This window comes from Maniola jurtina, chromosome 7 (genome assembly GCF_905333055.1).
Source record: "Maniola jurtina chromosome 7, ilManJurt1.1, whole genome shotgun sequence".
NCBI classification, from domain to species: domain Eukaryota; kingdom Metazoa; phylum Arthropoda; class Insecta; order Lepidoptera; family Nymphalidae; genus Maniola; species Maniola jurtina.
The window spans coordinates 86,361-110,934 of record NC_060035.1 but is presented as its reverse complement, the minus strand read 5'-3'; the positions used below and the strand labels follow the sequence as shown (position 1 = coordinate 110,934).

At 33.3% G+C, this 24,574-nt stretch overlaps 1 pseudogene; it reads right to left on the bottom strand.

Annotated features, from left to right (window-relative positions):
• Positions 1-25: 25 nt before the first annotated feature.
• Positions 26-19,078, bottom strand: LOC123866711 (annotated as a pseudogene).
• Between the last annotated feature and the right edge of the window lie 5,496 nt (positions 19,079-24,574).

Genomic DNA, 24,574 nt, shown 5'->3' with positions numbered 1-24,574 from the left:
ATAAATTATTACAATAATAATCACTTCTAGTCTCGTTGAATTTCATTTCGTATGATTCCTACGATAACATTTTTATTATTGTCCTATAGCCTCTTCTTCCCGCTTTGTAAGTCATTTCATAGAGATGGCCTTTCTCGTCGTACCAACGGACGGCGCCTAGGACGTCTAGTGCCATTTCACCCTTGCCTGTGTCGACCATAGCGCCGTGCTCCGTTCGCGAAGACCCGTCACTTGCATCGTAGCTGAAAATAATATAATAAATATTAATATTAAGATAATAAAAGTAATTATTGAGGGCTGAAGCTAGTTGTACGTGAATATGATAAAAAAATAATTGTTGCCACAATATTAAAATTAGGGGATACTTTTATCTTTATGGATATATTTTATGACTAGCTGATGCCCGCAGCTTCGCCCGCTTGGATTTAGATTTATAAAAATCCCGTGGGAACTCTTGATTTCCCACGACATGGGATGATTTCCCAGTGGTTTCTGTACCACGTAAAAACATTTAAACAGATAATCCTTTGAAAATCCCGAGGGATCACCAGGATTTAGGAATGCAATTCCTTACAGCATCAGGGTTGAGGAGTTGGGTCCTCGAGATCAACGACAAAGTCTTTACTTGGTAAAGACAACTTCAATATCAATCAATTTAAAACCGACAGTTTCGAAATCCCATCAGTTTTGGTGGTCAGGTCCCCTGCAGCATTAGAATTGAGGAGTTGGAATCCATATTTTTTATGAAACAATGTCGCAACGTTCTTCTATCGATTAAAAAAATTACGCAAATTGGTTCAGAAATCTCGGAGATTTTAGTGTAGGTACATAGTTAGAAAAACACAACTCCTTTTTTGAAAGTCGGTTAAAAAAGTAGCCTAAGTAACTCCCTGGTCAATCCTCCACTTGTCTGTGAAAATCCCGTCAAAATCGGTTCAGCCGTTCCGAAGATTAGCCCGTTCAAACAGACAGACAGATACAAAGACAAAAATTTTAAAAACGTGTGATTCAGTCAGTTCAAATAACCATATGAAGTAGTTATATCGAAATTACAGACAGACACTCCAATTTTATTTATTAGTATAGATAAGCATGGATTAGATTATATGTATAGGGGTGACGCTTTAATTACCGCGACTTAAAAATGGGATCAATTTTTTTTCAGCGTCAAGTGTCGCTAAATGGTTGCTTTTTTATACAGTTGTACAACTATGTATATAACGAAGTTAAATCTCACAGCTAAGTAGGCTTTACAAGTCAATCAACTTACAAAATGTACTTGGAGTCGTATACATTGAAAAAATAGATAAAGTTATCAGCTGTGTAAAACAAGCTAGTAGGTATATTGTGATGGGCAACTACCGAACCCTACAGCGCACGTGGTCCGACACGAACTTGACCGGTTTTTAATGAAAGATATCAGTGAAATTTTAAAGTAACAATCCAAGCTAATGAGAATCTCAATGAAGCTGTTACGCAATAACATAAGAACAATAGATGTAAAAGTCATGACTGGAAATGGCAACCTATTGATTCTGTTCAGTACGTTTTTAACCGACTTGGAAAAAAGAAGGAGGTTCTCAATTCGTCGGAATCTTTTTTTTTTGAGACATTAAAATGCTGTAAGCGGATAAACTCAATACCTGAGTGTCCTTGCGTGACTTGTTTGTGTAATAACGTGTACTACTTGGGTAACATACAAAATCTGTCCTAAACATTAGTTTTTTTTTTTAACTTAGAAAGTAGAACAGAGGATTAGTCTTGTGGTAAGTAAGTCATAGCATATTATGGGCACAATGGAAGAGCCTGACTACGTAATAGAATAGAATAGAATAGAATAGAATAGAATAGAATAGAATAGAATAGTATATATTATTATTCAAGTAAACTTTTACAAGTGCTTTTAAATCGTCAAAATAATTTACCACTGGTTCGGAATACCGTTTCTACTGAGAATAACCAGCAAGAAACTCGGCGGTTGCTCTTTTCAATTGTTCAATTTACAATAATATGCCATACTATACAAGCAATTGCAGCCCCGCGCATTACTTTAACAAGTTTAATTCATGCTTTCTTATCATTTACAGCTTTTTCCAGGAGCATATAATTTAATAGATTTTTTTAACTTTTGTAAAGGCAAGTCTAAAATTGACTGCGGAATTTTATTATAAATTATTACACTCATTCCCACAAATGACTTTCCTACTTTTCTGAGGCGGAGCGTAGGATTTCTGAGCATAGTACTAGCTTAGGAGTATTGTGCCAAATAATATAGCAAGCTACATAAAAAATATGCCATTTGTACTTATGGCGAAGTTACCCGAGGCTCACATATCATATTAAAGCTTCTGGTGGAAACATAGGGGTGAAAAGGATTAGAAAGATTATATGATACTAGGTAAAGTGTGTAACTTTACAATCTGAGAGTTTAAAAGATAACAGTTAGATATTAGGAAAATCATTGATCTTCGTCAGCTAACACAGTTAGCTAGGCAGTTAACTCGTAGCATGGCGTAGAACGCGATGTACAGCCGTAACACCAGGCGACATTCGTTGTCCGAGCAGCATTAGCTGGTTTAGATTTTACATAAACACTCTTTTAAATTGTGTGTACGAGTACCTAAACAAAATAACAATACTAAAGTGATAGTATTTATCATAATTAGTGATAGTTTTAAATCCCAGATAAATAAAAGGACTTATAGAAATTAAAACCAATTGATAACTAAGTAGGTACCATACCATGCAAAGATGGTCATTTCGCTTGTGGCGAATATTTGGATCTTTCGTAGGTAGGTACTTTGTTTTCTTTGTATTCTTTCTTTTGGTCTTTTCAGAGATATGCGATGCAAAATTAGTGCTAATTCATACCTACCTAATATACCATTCATTTTTTCCTTGGCTCTTTAAGAAATACATAGTAAAGTTAGCTTTTATGTTTTACTACTTAATAAATGAATAAGTAGGTTTAATGAGCATATAGTGTTGGTTCTATAAATACTTTATACATCATGTGTACCTTACGTAAGAAAATTTTCCGTAAGTCATACGTACATTAAACGATCATGTTGAAACAAAATACTTATGTATGTGAAGTATCTAATGATATAAAATAACATACTCATAAACCTAATCGCACTATACTGCTATTTAGTAGGTACTTAAATAGCTCCGCCGACAAATGGCAGGTTAAATTATTTGGTTGACCGACCTATAAACTCTTGTAATGTCTAAATTTCATAAGCATTCAATAGATTATTATTTTACTCTATGGGTAACTACTGTGTCTACAATATCGATCATTGTCGATTAGAGATGAACTTTACAATCAAGCAATTTAAATCAAGCTCGTGAATGGCAATTTATGTTTGCTGGCTGCTACGATTATTATTTTTTCCATTTTTAATCAATATCTGAAAATACGCCCTGAGAATCGTTAATTGCTATTCACTAATTTAACGTTGCCCAATCTCTAGTCATATCAAACTTTCGCCTATCACCCGTACTATGCTACAACGAAAAAACTATAAGTAAGTTACTTTTATCACTTCGAAGCTTTTACCATACGTTAAGTTCGTCTTATCATCAAACAGCTGATAATAATATGAGTCACAGGTTTAGTTAGTTCAACGTATTTCAATATATTTTATATATATTTTGTTTTCTGTTTTTGGGTATGTGACGTTATTTGTTTATGTGGCACACTTACAGACCTACTTTATAACTTTATATTTTACCTTTTATAAATAAAGAGTCTTGAATTCTTACAAGCAAATAACTAAATGTCTATCTCATTAAGGAAAAAATAAAGTGCATCCAATGCCTATTGGAATGCTCTCTATAGAATCCTATTTGTATAGGAAGGTAACAAAGTATCCCTAGACCAAATAAATCAATCGCGGACAGTTAAATAAAAAATATCTAATTTCACTTAAAACATTCACGTATCTGCGACTCATCGTCTTCACCAGATTGCAATTAATTTTAGCCAACTTGTTGTTGTTTCTAGACTTAAGTTTGTTATTTTGAAATTATATTATAACACAGGCGGAGAAATAAAGATTTATAAAATACCCTTTTATAAATCTTTATTTCTCCGCCTGTGTTATAATATAATTATATAATTCGGGTGTTCAATACATAAACGGGCATTCAACTTGAAGAAGGCGTAGCACATTATTCAATAACCAAGTTTTTTGCACTTGACGGCTCTGTTCTACTTTTTATAACGTCATTGTCGCGTTCGAGTTCATTAAGCCTTTTAAGGACAGTAACATTTAAAAAATTTAACATGACAAGAAGAAGCAGTCGGTGGTGTAAGTTGGCTAATTTGACCGACCGTCTTATTTTTAAATTGTTTTTATTCATTCGTAACTGTAATTTCGAAAGAATCTTAGCTGTAAAGTGAACATAATGTTTTAAGTCGGGTTTTGATGGACAACCGCGATAGGTACAGATTAAAACCAAGGTACAAACATAAATGAAGCACGAAAATAAACAAGAGTGCCTACTTACTCGAATATATATTTTTCTGGAGCAAGAAATGAATGTAGATATTTCCTCCTAAATAATAAACTCAGTAGGTGTCTTACGATACGAATAAAACAAAGTACCTACAATTTTGAGGTAAGGGCCTTTTTCACAACCGCCAGATAAACTTTGACACTTTGACATATTTCCAATAGAAAAACTGTCATAGCGTCAAATTTATGCATTAGATAAAGTTTATCTGGAAGTTGTGAAACAGGCCCTAATGGGCCCTAAGTATTAATTATACCTAATGTGCGGATGATTTGTACCATTGGCCAATTTTGGCATTACTATTTTATTAAAACACATTGTTTCCTGTGTGTGTTGTAATAAGTAGTCACAGACCACTAAGTGGTACAGTGGTTGGTACAAGGACCCAAAAGCGTAATTTGGTATAATTCGCTGAAAAAGGTAAATCTGTATGGTACAACATGCGTCAAGTGTGTGTTGGTGGGTCTGTGTGGTGTTGCGTGGTAGTACTTGGGGTTTGCTTGGTGGCTGACTTTTCTACTTATTTTTATTAAAAATCATGTCAGCCTGCAAAAGATTCATTAATGAAACCTAGGAACTGATAACTTCTACTTTTGACAATGAGGGATAAAAACTGAACATATGAACTGAATGTAGCTGGTGTTTCAAAATGACTGACAAAAAGTGAGAATTTGGACTCGCGCTGGGAAAGCTCTACAAATGAAATATACTTAAATGTAAATAGGTATATTAATTTTTATACGATATACAAATTTGCCATCAAATTATTTCAATATGTTACCTATTTAAATACAAAGAAAGATAATAATTAACGATTAATGTACTATAATGCATATGTAATAGATAAAATAGTAGCCGGAAACGTATTTAAGAGGGGTCTCTCCGTCACTCGCTTCATACAAACGTAGTTCCAATTTCATTTGAATATTAAGCAACCAAAGTCCATGAAATTTTGCAGACATATTTTAGAAACTCATGTCTATGTCTGTGGTTTTCCAGATTTCTGTTAAAATATTCGGTTTCAAAGTTACGCGGTCTTAAAAAATTTCATACAAATCTTTAAGCCCCTGTAATTTTAAATCTACATATTTTTAGAGAAAAATCTAAAACACCACAGACACAGATATTAGTTTCTAGAATATGTCTGCAAAATTTCATGGACTTTGGTTGTTTAATATTCAAATGAAATTGGAACTACGATTGTATGAAGCGAGTGACGGAGAGAGCCCTGTTAATACGTTCACGGCCTTATTTTCGAATGTTTACTTTCGCCAATAACAATATCGAATCACGTAAAACAAACCACTTAAATAAGGCTATTACCCATTGTTCATGTAAGACAATATAGAGCAATTTACATATTTTTAGATAACATTCCATCGTGTTTGTTTCGTTGCCTCTCAATAGACTGTAGATTCGATGATGACTCATTAAAGAGCTCTAACTTTTGATTCAAAGAAATAAAATATAATAACTATCTATACGTAAAAAAATTATAAAAATATTAGAGATCCGGTCTGCCATAGCGAAGTATGTATCCGTTGCTTTTCAGTAATTGTATTTTTAAATCATATTTTTGGTTACTATGAGTTAAGCTTAGAAATAGAGGTGTGATCTGTGGAAATCACGTGGAAATAGAGGAATATTTATCCAGTAAGTATTTAAATATTGTTTTTATAAACATCTAAAGGTTTATTTGATGTGCAACGTTTGCCAATAAGGGCTAATTCACACGAGAGCTTTTTAACGTCCGTTAGAAAATAGAACAAATGCATTCCCAACTATCTTTTCACACTTCACACGTCAACGCTTTTTTATCGCGCACTTTGTACCTATTGTCAGCGTAACGCCCGCCCGGGTTTTAACGCAACGCTTATTAACGCTCGTGCGAATTAGGGCTTAAGCTCTTGTGTAGCGTCATTTTTGCCGAATTATTCGACCAATTTACACTGATATGATTTTTTGTCGCACAATCCGTACAGTATTTTTAAGATAGTGCGCACAGGTGAACAAACTACACAGTAAAATAGGAATATCTTCAATTTCAACCCATTAAACAGGATTAGTACCTAGTGTGGGTACCATCGGACAGTGAAAAAAATTGTAAAAAGCTGTATTTGGTTAAATAAATACTTTTTCATTTTTTCATTTTGTCGTATACTATTATTATAAAACTGAATTCCATGGTGTTATCGTTTCCCTGAGTCATCCCTAGTTAATGATATTTAGGTAACTCACTCATGATTAATAAATTATTTTCCTTTAAATTTTCACATTATGGTGGGAGTAGGTTAATTTTGTTCGTGTGGCTTCTTTGTCGTAGCTTTAGTTTTAAGTTTACTTAATCACAATTGTATTATTATCTTACAAAACCAACAATTGACAGTCAAAAAGTGTACATTGTTACCTATTTTGAATAAATTATTTGACTTTTACTTTTTTGTTTTAATTTAGGTATTTATTCAGTAAATACATCTGGCCTTAATAAATTATGATTCTAATATATTCAAAGCGACGAGTATGATATTACTTTTGATTTATGAATCAATATAAAATAATTTTGAGTGCCCTTAAATTTTAATGGTGTGATATTTAAATTTTTACATCCATTAAAATCACTTGTAACTCTTTTATAATATATAAATCTATTTACAATAATATAGATTGGTCACAGATATGAAATATCAAACATTCAACAATGGATTCTCACGCCTGTTTTTGCGTGTTCTTCTTTATTACTAGGTATTCGGTCATTGTTTTGAAATTCTGTATTTTTAATTAAAAATGTTCAAAATGTTGATTAAAGGTCAAAGAACGTATGTTCGAACGCTATAAAAAGCAGGATACCAAGTTTTAAAAATATTGCCACCGTCTGCGTGTTACTTGGTCTGATTTTTATTTTCTTTATTATATAATACCCGGCATCATTGCGATGCGACACGCATGACACCTTATTTGTACGTTGATGATGAAAGCTTCCAGTAAGTCCCGACAACAATACTAAACTTTTAACTCAATCGGATGAAAGATGCGAAAACGCATAGGTAACGAACTGATAGACAAATCTAACAACACTGCATTCTAGCAAATATAAATCAATATTTATGTCTATAATCTATATACATAGATATTATATAAATCAATATTTATATCAATACTTATGTGTATTCTGAATTGTAAATCGTGATTTTTTTCTAATAAACTATAACAAAAATAAAGCGATTTCTAAATTTCAAGTCGCATATACCTACATAATATAATTATTGTAACAAAGTATGTAGATAGTATTTAGTAAGAAATTATATACAAAGGTGTACCTAACCAAATAGCTGTTAGTAATTCATGTAGCTAGGCCTATTTTTCACAAGTTCTTTCTAATGAAACTTTCAGTCAGTAGTTATTCTACCACCAGTTCGAAAAATAGATTATCAATCCTACATGATACTTATTATTATAGTGACTGGAAACTCTTAAACGTGGGTGGACAAGTTTCATATTCTTATTAGAAGAGCTTAGGTAAAAATCAGTTAGTAACAAGATACTAACCGAGTTAATCATTAGACAAATATATGTATAAAATATCTCAGATTTTACACCACTATCACACTTCACACTAATATTATAAAGGCGAAAGTTTGTATGTGTGTGTGTGTGTGTGTGTGTGTGTGTATGTTTGTTTGTTACTCCTTCACGCAAAAACTACTGGACGGATTTGGCTGAAATTTGGAATGGAGATTGATAATATTCTGGATTAGCACATAGGCCACTTTTTATCCCGAAAAATCAAAGAGTTCCCACGGGATTTCAAAAAACCTAAACCTACGCGGGCGAAGTCGCGGGCATCGGCTAGTGGTTAAATAATAATTAAAAAAAAAACCAGGCAGGTGCGAGTCAGACTCGCGCACCGAGGGTTCCGTACTCGGGTATTTTTCCGACATTTTGCACGATAAATCAAAAACTATTATGTATGAAAATAAATAAATATCTGTTTTAGAATGTACAGGTAAAGCCTTTTCATATGATACCCCATTTGGTTTAGTTATCTTACTTTGAAAATTGAAAATACTAATTATTATTATTATTTGTTCGTAATCATATTTTTGTGATCTAATCACAAAATCACGTTTTTCGGATTTTTTCCTTTACTTGTGCTATAAGACCTACCTACCGGCCAAAATTCATGATTCTAGGTCAACACAAAGAACCCTATAGGTTTTCTTGACAGACAAAAAAATTTTCAAAAGAAAAATAAAACCGACTTCAAAAACCAAAAACACTAAAAAGTAGAAAATAATTTTTGTTTAGCTACACATGTAATGTACCTAGGTATGAAGTCGAGCGAGCATATTAAAACAAAATTAGAAATCCAAGAGTGAAGCTCGCCCGACTTCATACCTAGGTACATTACATGTGTAGCTAAACAAAAATTATTTTCTACTTTTTAGTGTTTTTGGTTTTTGAAGTCGGTTTTATTTTTCTTTTGAAAATTTTTTATTTCACAATTTTTAGTGGCCCCACTGTAGGTACTATAATATGCTATGCCCAGTTAAAACCCTACTGTTTACTAAGCTATTACAGTGATCGCGAGCAATTTGCTCTTATCCATTGAGGAGTTCTGTTCTCCATCTCCGAAGATATTCATCAGATCTTCACCAAATTTATATGGGACCACCTGCACAGTATACCCTTTTAAACAAAAAAAAATTCCAAATCGGTCCAGGGGTCTTTGAGTAATCGGGGAACATACATAAAAAATAAAAAAAAAAAATAAAAAAAAAAAGATCCCGACGAATTGAGAACCTTTTTTGGAAGTCGGTTAAAAACGGACGGACAGACAGGCAGATAGACAGCCAGCTAAGTGATCCTATAAGGGTTCCGATTTTCCTTTTGAGGTACGGAACACTAAAAACAGATGACTGATTAATAGATTAATTCTTCTCGGTAGGAATGGTTACGAACCAGTGGTGCATTCTTTTGACGATTCAAAAGCGTTTGTAAAAGTGAATTTAAATAAAAATCTATTCTATTCTGATAAGAGATACAAAAATTACATGTTGCAAGATCATAGTCACTTTTAAACAATTAACGTTGTAATTTAACTTGTCTAGTGATGTAATCTAATCCAGGATGCCCGCGAGTTCGTAAATTCCTAAACATAATAGTTTCTGACGACATAACGAATGCAAATGAGCAAAAACTTTCGATAGCCGATATAGGTTTTAAAAGCTTACGACACCGATTTGAATAAGATAAAAAAGAGTAACCTACCTATTAAATTTATAAAAAATAAATTTAGATATGAACATCCGTGAATCACTAAACTTGTTAACATTAATTTTATTTTACTATTTGGATATCCAATGATACCCAATAAGCAATATTTAAATTGAAAAAATGCCGGAATATTGTAGCGGGTAAGGACCCCAATAACATATAAGTACCTCGGGAGTTTTCGGCAAGTAGATTTTCCAATGCTTTATAAATCAAAGTACCTACTAAGACCAACACATTAAACTTAAGTTACATGTAAGTTAAGTTACTATCTGATTGCTGGTTTTATGATTAAATAGTGGAAAAGCCTTAAACCGGTTGCCGACCGAAACTAAGCTATGTTAAAGCTAAACTAAGTCAGCTGAGCTGTACTAAGCTGAGCTAAACTAGAAATATTATGTCCCGTGCACACCAAAACTAAGCGAAAGCTCAGTCAGTGTTGGGAAGGGTTGCCAGGATAGGCGGGAGGGGCTTATACGTGTAGCTGCTGTGCAGCGGCTCACACGATTTAGTTTCGCATAATATTTTAGTTAGTTATAGCTTAGTTGCAGTCTGCATACAAGTATGAAAAACTGCGTCAGCTGTGCAAGCTAAGCTAAGCTAACTTAGCTTAAGCTCTTGGTCAGCAACCCGCTTTAAGGTGACGATAGAAAATTGTGTGCGTTTTATTCCCGCATTTTCTTTCATTTCATTTTTTTACAATTTCTTAATTATTCAAGTCGCTACTCGTCATCTTATAAGTTCAAATAATAATAATTGTTTGTAATGTTGTCAGTTAAGTCAAAATACTGACGTCATTATTTTATTGACGTCACTATTGAGGTCAATAGGTTGAATCTAAGTTGTTGGCGAATAGGAATATTGAGGAGGCGTCTTAAACACTACAGGCACAGATATTAGTTTCTAGAATATGTCAGCAAAATTTCATAGACTTTGGTTGCTTAATATTCAAATGAAATTGGGACTACGATTGTAAGTATGGAGTAAGTGACGGAGAGAGCCCTGTTAAAGGCTTTGGGAGATAGTAGTAACTAATTGCCGCTGGAGCCTTGAGAGAAGAGCTGAATTCATTCGGAATACGATAGTATAAATAAAGTATATACCATTACCAAACTATACACTAAACGTTTTTATCAGTAAACCATTTTGAAACGATTGTTTTCTGCCACTTTTGATTGTCATGTTATTTTTGGCTAATAATAACAACTACTCATACCTATTATACAATTAATGTTTTTCGTCCTTGATACTTTATAAACTTGTTTTCAAACCATAATATTATTCTAGTAAAAAAAACCAGCCAAGTGCCAGTCACTCGAGGGTTCCCTACTTTGGAAGGATTCGTATTTAATTTTTTTTATTTGGTTAAATTATTTTTGATTTATAATAATTACCTATTTATTATTATATTCGGAAGTTTCTTTTACTTGTGCTACAATACCTACTTTCGTGTCTTTCAAGATTGCTGTTCAAAAGAAAGTGCCCTATAGATTTGAAGCTATGTTAGTGGCCGTCTTTTTGTATGAAAATACGCTTTGAAGAGCTTGTAGCTTTTGAATTGAACAGCTAGAAACTTGATTTTTTTTCAGCAATTATGGGTCATTGACCTTAACATTCAATACCAATTAAGTACCTTAAGCTGTTTCAGAGGAAAAGGGCCTTGACAAATGGAAAAACAGACAGATAGACAGAGAACGAAGTGTTATTGTAAAGTTTGCGTTTTTTCATTGTAAGGTACGGAACTCTAAAAAAGAAAGATTTTATAATATACTCACTGGTATTTGTAAGAATTCGGCATATTTGCTGTATCTAAATCATAACGTAACACTTGAGGACTAGGTTTGCTTTCGATAGCAGGACTAGCACCTAATATCTCTACCATTGCAGACAGCCCGATAACCTGAAACGTAAACATAAAAACAATTTAGGCCTATGGTAATTGGGAGTACCTACATGACGATTTTGGCACGACAAACCGAAACTTCTATTATCATGCACGAATCATATTCATTTAAAAAACAAACAAAACACTTTTATGTGAAGGTGTGGATAATATTATGCTGTCATAATTATTTTTGTAGGAAACCAGTTAGGATAGAAAAATAACGAAGAATTCGACCTTAACGTCTTATAATAATTAAGGTATGTACAAAAAGTAAAGATCTTTTATTTTAAATCCTTTCAAGTCTATCTTAGGTAAATGCAAACGCCGACTTCGTCACACTAATGGTATTCACGCATCCGCACAAAGTGATTAAACAGTGTACTTTAACTTTTTGCGACATGTCTTTGAAAACATAGCGCAATCAGCGGGAAGGTCGTCAGATCTAAAGTTCATAACACTGATGTACAATCATTAAATATAATTATTAATTTACTGGTCGCGTGCAGATTCCGCAATACTTAGTGTAATAAATGTACTGAGTATAAATACGTAATAATTACCAGTAAGAGTAACATCTTGTGTTGTCCGGTGAGAGAGGATACAGGTGACTTCCTGGACAGGCTATAGTCCGAATGTGCTAACGGTTTCGTAAGATCTCTTTATATATAAAGAGTCCCCAATGTGCGCGCTGGTTGGCCGCATAAAGAACGCGTGTCGAGCTCGACTTGCACTGAAAACTGAGCCAATTCTAGCTGACCATAACTTGAGATTGACACATGAATGGACTGAGAGGATTTGCCGGCGCGTTACGTCACTCATCCATACGATAGTTCACTCTATTCCTAGCAAACACGATATCTTACTATCACTTATACAATAAACGAGGACTCAAGAAACGCAATTATTTCACAATATTCCAATCACAATCACGAATGAAATTTCACTTGTGGATTTTAAAATTATTTTCTTGGCTTTTGAGTTATCATTTGCCAAAATGCAAGTAGACGTGTTTTGTAAGCAGATTGCATACGTTTTATGCGTATTCTACTCTAGCAAAGCGGTATATCAAATCCGGATGTTGGACACAATCTAAGAAAAGGGTTAGCCTACGAGTTATGACGTCGGACTCCTATTTGTAGAGTCCGGAGTTCAATTCCGAGCATGCACTCCTAGTCTTTCGGAGTTAAGTTCGTTTTAAGCAATTAAATAACACTTGGTTTATCGGCGAAGGAAAACATCGTGAGAAAACCTACATGCCTGAGATGGTATTCCTCTATAAAACCACAACAAATTTTATTTCAATAGAATTTTGTGTCACCTTATTTCAAAAAAGACTAAAATGCTTTTAGTAACTAACTTTTATGTGTTAGTTATAAATTATCCCTGACACAAGGGATTTGGAGTAATTTTAACAAAAATGGATTGTTTGGGTCAAACATTTAAAATGTCATTTTTTCATAATAATATTATAAATACAAACAATATTATGGTTTTAAGATGGTTATTAATGGGAATATTAAGTGATAATGTGTGATTAATGTGACACAGTACTTAAAAAGTATGTTAACTTGCTACGTACCTAAAACGCGTGTTTACTTTATTTTGCTCGTCTTGAAGGACTATAGTATTGGCGTCACTCAGAGAAGCAGGTATTATTTAAATATTTTTATCGAATTATTGGAATGTCCTCTCCAAAACCAACACAAAAAAAACACAAGTTTAATGTGCAAGGTTATCCGAGAGTTTTAATCTAAACAAACTAATGCCAAAATAAATAATTTAATTAGAGCGTGATTGCTATCACAACATCTAATTATCCAGTTCACAAAACAAAAACCGAAAATATGCGATATCGCTCCGAATCTCAGAAGGAGACTCAACTAAAACCTTCAAAACACCCGTATTTATGCAAGTTCAATCTTGTTGGCCTCCTAGCAACAGAGTGTATGACATCGAATGAGCCAAATATCGATTTTATCAATCTACCTGCATTAGATAAATTAATAATTTTATATTATTGTTGACAATTCAAATCAATTTTTAAAAGTAACCTTACAGTTCGGCCGTCCTGAATTTAACACGTCCTCGTGTTTCTAATCAATCTTGTCATGTCAGTCACGGGCTTCCTTGCCCTAAGTCAAATCCAAATCATGGGCTATCCTGCCCTCCGTGAAATCATTAAAACCTACCCCTGAACTGCCGAACTCTCAGTTTTAATATCAAGTCAACAATAAATCCAAACGACTAACTTCTCATTCGATGTATACAAAATCTGAACCACTCATTGCAAATTACTTTCCAATTCACAAAAGACTAAATTATTAAAAAAAAACTAAAAATTTTAATCACCAAATCAAACTCAATAAAAATTTTAATCAAATGTGGGTTGTTTACAAAAAGATACCAAAGCGAAATTAAGACAACGTGAGACACGTCCCACTTCTGAATTATTGGCGTCACTCAGAGAAGCAGGTATTATTTAAATATTTTTATCGAATTATTGGAATGTCCTCTCCAAAACCAACACAAAAAAAACACAAGTTTAATGTGCAAGGTTATCCGAGAGTTTTAATCTAAACAAACTAATGCCAAAATAAATAATTTAATTAGAGCGTGATTGCTATCACAACATCTAATTATCCAGTTCACAAAACAAAAACCGAAAATATGCGATATCGCTCCGAATCTCAGAAGGAGACTCAACTAAAACCTTCAAAACACCCGTATTTATGCAAGTTCAATCTTGTTGGCCTCCTAGCAACAGAGTGTATGACATCGAATGAGCCAAATATCGATTTTATCAATCTACCTGCATTAGATAAATTAATAATTTTATATTATTGTTGACAATTCAAATCAATTTTTAAAAGTAACCTTACAATAGATGGTTTTTTATTTTGTAAGTCTGTGCTTTGAATTTTAAAGGACAACAGTACTTTCACGGAATGCTGTAATGTTTATTAGCACGCATTCTGTACGTAACAAAATAAAATAAGTAGGTAAATGTCACTTTCCTATATGACTCACTCATGTAAGTACCTAACCTCGTAAAATTCTTCGATACTTTTAACCCAGTCCTACATGGGATACATATACTTACTGTCGCGCATTATTGGAAAGTTCTTATTTGTTTAAGGTGACTCAAAATATTTTTTTCTGTTAGTTTAAAAAAATAAATTAATTTATTTAAAAAATCGATAAAACTTTGGAAACTAGTCGTTTTCACTCGCTAATTGACTGTTCTCAATTGATTCCAAATTATCCCTAGAATAGCTTATTTCAAGGAATTCATCACTGGTCATCCTTACTCAAAATAATAAAACCAAAAAATAAACAAATCAATACAAATTGTATTGATTTGTTTATTTTTTGGTTGAACAATGAACAAACTGAAATGTTGCAAACAATGTTAGCTCCTACTTACTTGCAATTTGTGAGAATTCTGGAATTAATTCATAGTTTGACATTAGTGTTGCACTGTTTTTAAAAATAAGTTAACACAAGTGTAAATTAAAAATTTATAACACTTCGACAAGAGAAGGTTACAGTAATAACTAGAAAAGAGCTGATAAGCTGATAAACGGCTGAACCGATTTTCTTGGATTATAGCTCAGAACACTCTCGATCGGCTCCACCTTTCAAACAAAAGAAACTAAATTAAAACGGTTCATTAGTTTAGGAGCTACGATGCCACAGACAGATACATAGATACACAGATACACACGTCAACTTATAACACCCTTATTTTTGAGTCGTTAAAAATTAAAAAAAAAAAAACAGGTTAAATTACAGTAGTAACAATCTCTTTCTACTATAGAGAACAGTCTGTAGTGAACATTGGTTCCATTGTGTTAAATATTAATCTGGGTAAGTAGGTATTTACCCGAATACATATTATTTTTTCGTATCTCGAAAAAATTCCGATTTTCATTTTCAAAATTCAAGTAATATAGTTAAATACATAACAGTCAGTTCAAAAATTTAACAATACTTTTACAGTAACTATTTTTATGGGTACAATTGGTTTAAAAATATGTGATACATGAGAAGGTCACATATCAGCCTTGAAGAGTGCAGTGAACTCGCATTAATTAAGCGATGATACAATTCTTGTCGCGTTACCTAACATTACCAGTTTAGGTAAAAATATAAAACAGTTTATATAGAATTCTACTCGATTTATTACAGGGTCTATTTTCACGCTCAAGTACAGCCTCAAATCCAACTATATTTTAGAAACATCTGTAGATAGGTACAAGAACAATGGTTTTTTTTAATGCTATGAGTCTAATGGCGTCTTTTATATGTTAAATTTTATTGTAAATATAGATTGAAACTAGAAAATTTGATCCTGTTCCATGATTTTATGAGTCGTAAGAGCTTGTTCGTATAGCTATCTTGTTCTGGAGGCTTTATACCTACTAGCTCTCAATTATCTGAGTGGTGTGTTCACATGCTTTGTTTTTCACGGAATAGAGCGCTAAAAACCGTTTGCGGCGCTTATTATATGAATATTTTATAATCCATACTAATAATTATATTAATGAGAAAGTGTGCCTGTTATCACCTTTTCACGGCCCATCTGTTTAACAAATGACGTATATCTACTGAGATACCTACCATACATCTCAGAGACGGACAAAACATTATTCTACTTCGTATCCTGGAAAATCAATGAGTAATCAATAAATGCAGTTGCGAGCATCATCTGCTAGTTGAAATACATATTAAGTAGGTACTAGAGGATGCCCGCGACTTTGTCCGCGTGGATTTAGGTTTGAAGATCCCGTGGGAACTGTTTCGTTTTCCGGGATAAAAAGTTGTCAATAACATGGACGCAAGCTACCTCGGTACCAAATTTCATACAAATCGGTTGAGCGGATGGGTCTTTAGGAATCCCGTGGAAACTTTGATTTTCCGGGATAAAAAGTAGCCTATGTCCGTCCCCGGGATATAAGCTAACTCTATACCAAATTTCGTCAAAATCGGTTAAACTGTTGGGCCGTCAAAAGGTAGTAGACAGACAGACTGACAGACAGACTCACTTTCGCATTTATAATATTAGTATGGATGTGTCGCTACGACTTTTTAGAAGGGCGGCGGGATCCACTGAGAAGTGACAAAACCGAATAGAACAATTCAATCGGACTGGCTTTTAGCTGGATCCCATAAAAAGGATTCTCAAATGAGTAGTAGTAGATAGCAGTTTTGAAACACGCCCACCACTAAACGGGATTCTGCGAAAAACTGTTCCTGCAAGATATCCTAATGGGACGTGGACGAGCCGTAACTCGTAAGCCCGCTGCGTAATAAAAATAACAGAACCAATGCGTGACTGTTAAGAGATTAATCAGCTGTTGATCTCTTCGTTATTTAAAAATACTGTAGGTAACTGACGAGGAGTACCAGTTCATTATCCTACATTAAATGAACTGGTTTTAAAATCTTTTAAAGCCTTTAAAAGATTTACATAATATTATTTTGTGAATTTAAAGTATCAATGTGCGTTCATTTAAAAGTTACAAGGTTTGGATAAGTGGACGGACAGACAATCAGACGCACAAGTGCAAACTCACCCATGCCTCAGAATACACAGTAGCCTAAGGAGTAGGAAACATTGATTCGCTCAGTCTAATAAATCGATACTAAATAAGATATACTTAATTTAAATTTTATCTACGAAGATCTGCATACAGATGGCAACATAAACTATGCAAAGCATGCATTTTCATTTATTTGAAAAGTTCACCGGTCATATTTATGCCTTTGGAAAAGTTAATAAAAAAATAATATTATCTCGGCTGCATCAACACAATATATATTATGATCTTAACAATTCTTGGTAGATATATCATGATGATGTTCAATATCCGCTTCATAACTATTTATTCATCGCTACACATGCCTAATAACAATAGGAATGATGACTACTAGTCAAAGCAGCGACTTTTTATCGAACATCCAAACGCTCGCTTAGTGGGAGCTTGTACGAAATTCACAGATTATAACAATTATAACATTTGACGTAATTTTAACGTACTTTTTAAGTTAAATCGTAAAATGGTTAGCAAACTTACAACTAGCATCGAATGCGGATTTTACGAATTTTGGAAGGCACATGATAGTTTTTGATTTATCGTGCAAAATATCAAAAAAATATGTCTGTTGTACGGAATAAATTAAATAATACTTAAGTAGGTACCTACTCTTGCAGGAACTTTGGTTTTCAAAGTTCGGTAAGATTACAAGAATGTAATTCTTTAGCAATATTTAAATTTAGGTTAAGGCAGAATAATTTAGTCGTAATTAAGTCACCGAGAATGAAAAACAGCTTTTATAAACTGCTGCCGGATGGATGTATGAATTAAGGTTATCTTATAAGAACTGTACTGCAACTGTAGTGTTTTTTATTTAAATCGTTAATTGTTACTACGTATAAATATAATTTTTTACGTAATACATGATTGTTAATCCTAATATCCTAATATTTATTGAAATCCTAATCCTAATACATATGAAAGTTTGGGTTTTGTTATTCCTTCACCAACAATGACTGAACCGATATGGCTGAGGAATGGAGATAGGCCGTTTTTATAGAGTTCCCGGAGAATTATTAAGAAAACATCCACGCGAATGAAGTTGCGGGCATATCTTATCTAATAATATTATAGATGTAAGGTTTGATTCTTCTTCACGCCACAATGACTAAACCAATTTTAATGATATTTTGAATAGTGTTAATATATGTTAATTACCTACACAACAAATTTTTTATGACAAAACGTCAAAGAGTTTACGCAGTTTGTTTTAAGTCACGAGCATCATTGAACATAGTAATATACCATGAGGTAAGTATGTAGGTAGGTAATTGCTTAGTGATATCAGCAACTTAAGGAAGTACCTATCTACTAATATGCCATAAATGCGTCTTATTTCTAGGTTGAACGATAAAAAATAATGGTTGCAGACAAAATAGTTAGACATGTTGGTAATGTCCGGCAAGGCCACGTTTTCAAAAGAGGTATCTTGGTGGGTAACGGTAAAGGATATGAACGCCTGATAGTATTTTTAACGCAATATTTCTTTACAAAGAAATAAGTGCGACTATTATAGACAAGATACAATCTATGAGTAACAATTCCAGTCCTTGAAAATCTATGATCAAAATCAATTAGCATTTATTTATTCAAAGTACGTACCTAACTACTATAATTGTACTTGTTTCGATGGTAAAAATTGTTGCATATTATGTAAGTTAATCTATTGGTGAAAATTAATTACGTAAACTCAAAACTAAGCTGCGAGGATTCCAAAGGCACTAGAAGAGCCCACAAAAAACTCATGACTGATTTAAAGATCTTCGAATATTCATAGCTACTTACATACGCTTTTAAGTATTACGTCTGTGAAAATAAAGTCTGTGAAAACCATGACAATTATTGTGTACCTCATTGAAATGTAGGAAAATTATTTTTTCTACTTCATTAACTTACCAAATAGGCGTAACGTTATATTCTACGCGTAGGATTCTTGCTTTTTTATGAACTAAAGACACGAGCTGTACCTATATACAAGAAAATTAATTTTATAACAAAAATGGTAACGGTGAGTATAATATAGCAGCTATTGTAATGATTGATGAAGCAAAGATGAACTACTTAACTAAACTTCCTAGATACTTCCTACTACACAATAAAAAGATAGTAGGTGCGAGAAGTAGTTGTATTAGTAGTAGGTAATAGAAGGTTCCCGAGGCATCCTGTATTGAGAAAAATAATATATGTATTTTAACTATTTGAACAGTTATATGAAATCTAAATAATGATATTGAAAAGCCCTGATTCATTGAATGGCTCATCAACGCTCACTCCGCCCAAAGTCTGGGTGAATTTGCTCTATAGGTCTAATGTAGGCAAGGAATATAAGGTGAGATCTTTCGATATTCTTACAGAGTTGGGAATAAAGAGAATATTAATATATTTCCGCCTAGCCAAGCGGCATCTGATTAGTAGATTATCCCAGAATATCTAGGGTACTTCTTATCTTCTATACTGGAGTGTCTGTCTGTAATTTCGAAATAACTACCTTATATTAAGCTCATATGGTTATTTGAACGATACCATAACTGAATCACACGTTTTTAAAATTTTTGTCTGTCTGTCTGTTTGAACGGGCTAGTCTTCGGAATGGCTTTACCTATTTTGACGGGATTTTCAATGACAAGTAGAAGATTAGCCAAGGAGTAACAAAGGCTACTTTTTAACCGACTATCAAAAATGGAGGAGTTGTGTTTTTCTACCTATTTACACAGATGTCTCCGAGATTTCTGAACCGATAATCTTTTTTCCATCGATAAAGGAACTTAGCAACATTGTTCCATAAAAAATTTGGATTCCAACTCCACAATCCTGATGCTCCACCAAAGCTGATGGGATTTAGAAACTGTCGGTTATAAATTGATATTCGGATAGTCACTCAAAATGGATATCGTCCACTGAGTATTTTTTCTTTCTCATTTGCATGTAACGACTTGATTGTTCAATTTTTCAGATATCTGGGTTCTTTATTATTGTTTTGATAGCGTTTCATGAAAATATAAAAGCAGACACAAATATTGAAAGCAAAAACATTTTTTTATCCTTAAAGCCAAGGTAAGAAAATAAAAAGTACTTACTTGTTTATATTGAGGCCAAAAGGTAATTTATATTTGGATACTCACTTGTCTCGTTCTAATCTAAATGCAATAAGAAAAGTCAGTAAAGATATAAAATACAGGCTAAATTATAGTCCGGTCAAAATAGACATCCAAGGTTATCATAATTCGCATCAAGCTAAAAATTTGTACGAATATTCGTAACACCATTATAAAGTTCTGTGCGAGTTATTGTAGGTAACCCTTACCTACAATACTCTATTTACACGTCACCCCTTACACCTTACCCCTATTTTTTGAACTAAAAAAAATAAATAAAGAAACCACTTGGGGATTTTAGAATAGAATAAAATAGAATTGAATATATTTTTATGTGCTTTTGAATCGTCATAATACTTTAGCACTTGTTCGGAATGCCGTTTCTACCGAGAAGAACCAGCAAGAAACTCGGAGTTTGCTCTTTTCAAGTGCTAAAACAATAATATTGTGCCCATACTATACAAGCAATTGCAACCCCCGATTGAAGCGAGTCAAATCCATGCTTTTTTATCATTTAGGTACATAATCTTCGTTTGAATTATATGCTTTCCCAGCATTTTTTATAATTACCTTCACTTGATTTAGTTTCTTAATTATTTCACTGAATTATTCATCCTTATTACCTAACCTACCTATTTGTCTGCAAGTTTTGAACGGTCTATCCATTTAATCGATTTAATAAAATTAGGTACAGTGATAAACCAGCCAAGTGCGAGTCAGACTCGCGCACCGAGGGTTCCGTACTTGGGTATTTTTCCAACATTTTGCACGATAAATCAAACACTATTATGCATCAAAATAAATAAAAATCTGTTTTAGAATGTACAGGTAAAGCCCTTTCATATGATACCCCACGTGGTATAGTAATCTTACTTTGAAAATTGAAATACATTTTTTTTTAATGATGTAACCACAAATTCACGGTTCTCGGTTTTATTCCTTTACTTGTGATATAAGAGCTACCTACCTGCCAAATTTCACGACTCTAGGTAAACGGGAAGTACTCTAATGGTTTTCTTGACAGACACGACAGACGGACAGATGGACAGACAGACAAACGGATAGACAGAAAACAAAGTGATCCTATAAGGGTTCCGTTTTTCCTTTTGAGGTACAGAACCCTAAAAAAGATACATTGTAGAGATAGCTAGCAACCCAGAGAGTTGCATTACGTACAGGCTACGTTTTATATCAGAAAATCGAAGGGTTCCGTGGACACTGGACCCACGCGGATGAACTGATGGGCCTCGTCTAGTATTAGTACCTATTTATAATTTAAGCGTAAGTATAAGAATAATGCAGTTATAAAATATACTTAATTTTATTCATTTCAGCAACGTTTCTATAGATAACGTCATTAATGCAACTAAAACTACCGTCCACATCAACGTGAAACGCAAAGCTGTCTTGATTTTAAATAGCGATCCTGCTCTGAGGTCTGAAAATAAAAAAGGAAATAAAGTGACCAGCTTATATTACGAAGATTATGATACCAATGGTAACGTAATCAACACTATGTGGATGTATAACCTTCAGGATGTGGCAGAATTTTTCAGAATTTTCTTAGACGCTGAGATCTGCTATGGACGTTGTGATAATAATTAATAAACTTAACAGGGCTCTCTCCGTCACTCGTTTCATACAATCGTAGTTCCAATTTCATTTGAATATTAAGCAACCAAAGTCCATGAAATTTTGCAGACATATTCTAAAAACTAATATCTGTGTCTGTGGTGTTTTAGATTTTTCTAAAAATATGTAGTTTTAAAATTACAGGGGCTCAAAGATTTGTATGTAAATTTTTAAGACCGCGTAACTTTGAAACCGAATATTTTAACAGAAATCTGGAAAACCACAGACAGATATTAGTTTCTAGAATATGTCTGCAAAATTTCATGGACTTTGGTTGCTTAGTATTCAAATGAAATGGGAACTATGTTTGTATGAAACGAGTGACGGAGAGACCCCTCTTAAGTATTTGAAATTCGTAGATTATATTTTTCTGTGAAAATCTTTCCAATAAGTAGTCTAACATGAACAGAACTATCGGATTTGCTGCAGTCGAGTCAATTTACTTAAAAACTTACGTACTTTAAAATTATTTTCATGTGTTTGCTAAATTAATGTTTACCTTCACAGTGATTTTACAAGCAATTTTTTGCGGAACGCACCATTACGTGACACGCGATTTGACTTTGACTTTGAGCGCTGATATTTCACCGTTGACTATGGGAGAGCTTTCCAATCTTTACTAATAAAACTGAAGTGTCTGTGATTTTGAAATAACTACCTCATATTAAGCTCATAATAAACTATGCTTATTTGAACTCTACGCTAACTGACAGACGGACAAAAATTTTAAAAACGTGTGATTCAGTTATAGTACAGTTCAAATAACCATAATGTGAACTTAATGATTATAAGGTGGTTATTCCGAAATTTCACAGATTTCACTTTTATTTATTAATAATTAATATTAATAAACAAAAATATAGAGATGACAAATTACAAAAGCATGTTACGTACACTGTACTGGACACGACTTTAATAACGGTAGAAAAACAAAAAGTAATTATTAGCATGATTTCATCGTTCCTTATTTTGATGTTTTTATCCTTATCTTACAATTACAAATACAATTTATGTACTTACATCGCTCAAGCCTCCTTACCGTTATCCACAAAATGATGCTTGTATTAAGTGCTTTTGAGAAAAATAAATGACTAAAGTTGTGTTCCTACAATATTAACTATGTATTTGTGATACTAAAACCCTGTGTTTACAGCCTCCCTGGCATAGTAGTAAGCGGTGTGGTCTGACTAGTAGGAGATCCCAGGTTCGATTCCCGGCAGGGGTTTAGAATTTTAGAATTTTTTCTGGTCTGAACTCCCAAGGCTTCGGCCGTGGCTAGTTACTAGCCTACTTTCAAAGCCGTGCCGCCAAGTGATTTAAGCGTTCCGGTACGATGCCTTTTAGAAACCAAAGGAGTATGGCTTTCACGGAAACTGCCATACCTCTTCCAGATTAGCCCGCTTCCATCTTAGACTGGATCATCACTTAGGTACCGTTACCACCAAGTGAGATTGCAGTCAACTGGAAACCTAAGCGTAAAGCTCGCTCGACTTCAAAGTATCTACATACATACGAGTACACGTGTGGAAACAAATATTATTTTTTACTTTGTAGTGGTTTTGAAAGTCGGATTTTTTAATATTTTTTTAGACAAACTCAGCGAAGGCGCTGGGTTTGTTTTATAACATGTCGTAATATAAATTAATATTGTTTAGAACGTCATTATTATTTTACTTATTTTCTTACATTAACAAGTGTAAATTAAAAATTTATAACACCCCCGACGATCCAAAGTATTTGAGTTTTCCAAAACATCATTTTCAAATAAATAATTATGTATTTAGGCAACTTCCATCTTGACAGCTTGACATTTGTCTATTGACATAATATTATGAACCTAACGGTTATCTAACCTTATAACCTTAAGCTGATAACTCTTAAACGGCTGAACCAATTTTTTTAGATTATAGCTAAGAACACTCTCGATCAAGCCACCTTTCAAACAAAAAAAACTAAATTAAAATCGGTTCATTCGTTTAGGCGCTACGATGCCACAGACACACAGATACACAGATACACAGACACACAGATACACAGATACACACGTCAAACTTATAACACCCCTCTTTTTGGGTCGGGGGTTAAAAAAGTTGTCAACAATAAATTTATGTAAGGCAAACAAATCGATAAACTCTTTTATTAATTTTAACAATTTTAAATTTTCGCTATGCTAGTTATTTTTTTTTAGCTCTGTTCCGCCTTCTCAAAGGCTTTCCTTCAAAAGTTTCCTAAAAGATTTCTTTAGCAGCATTTGCTTAAATTTTGTCCGCTAAGACAGACTTCCTTTCCACCCCTCTGTAATACATTTTGCTTCCCAGTAGCTAGAGCTACGTTGTTTCTTTGAGGCTTAAGGGTATCTTATTTTATCTTATCTTAAATTTCCCAATAATACTTTATCCATTGTTAATAGAACCTAAAATTTTACAGGTCTTCTACTATAATAACCTTTCTTAAATAAAAACAGTATAATTTAAAACTGTGCACAATCATCATGTGATTAAAGTTATTTTGTTATGACTAAGTTATGATAAATAGGTATAAATAAGATTTAACCGACTTTCTTGAATTTCAAC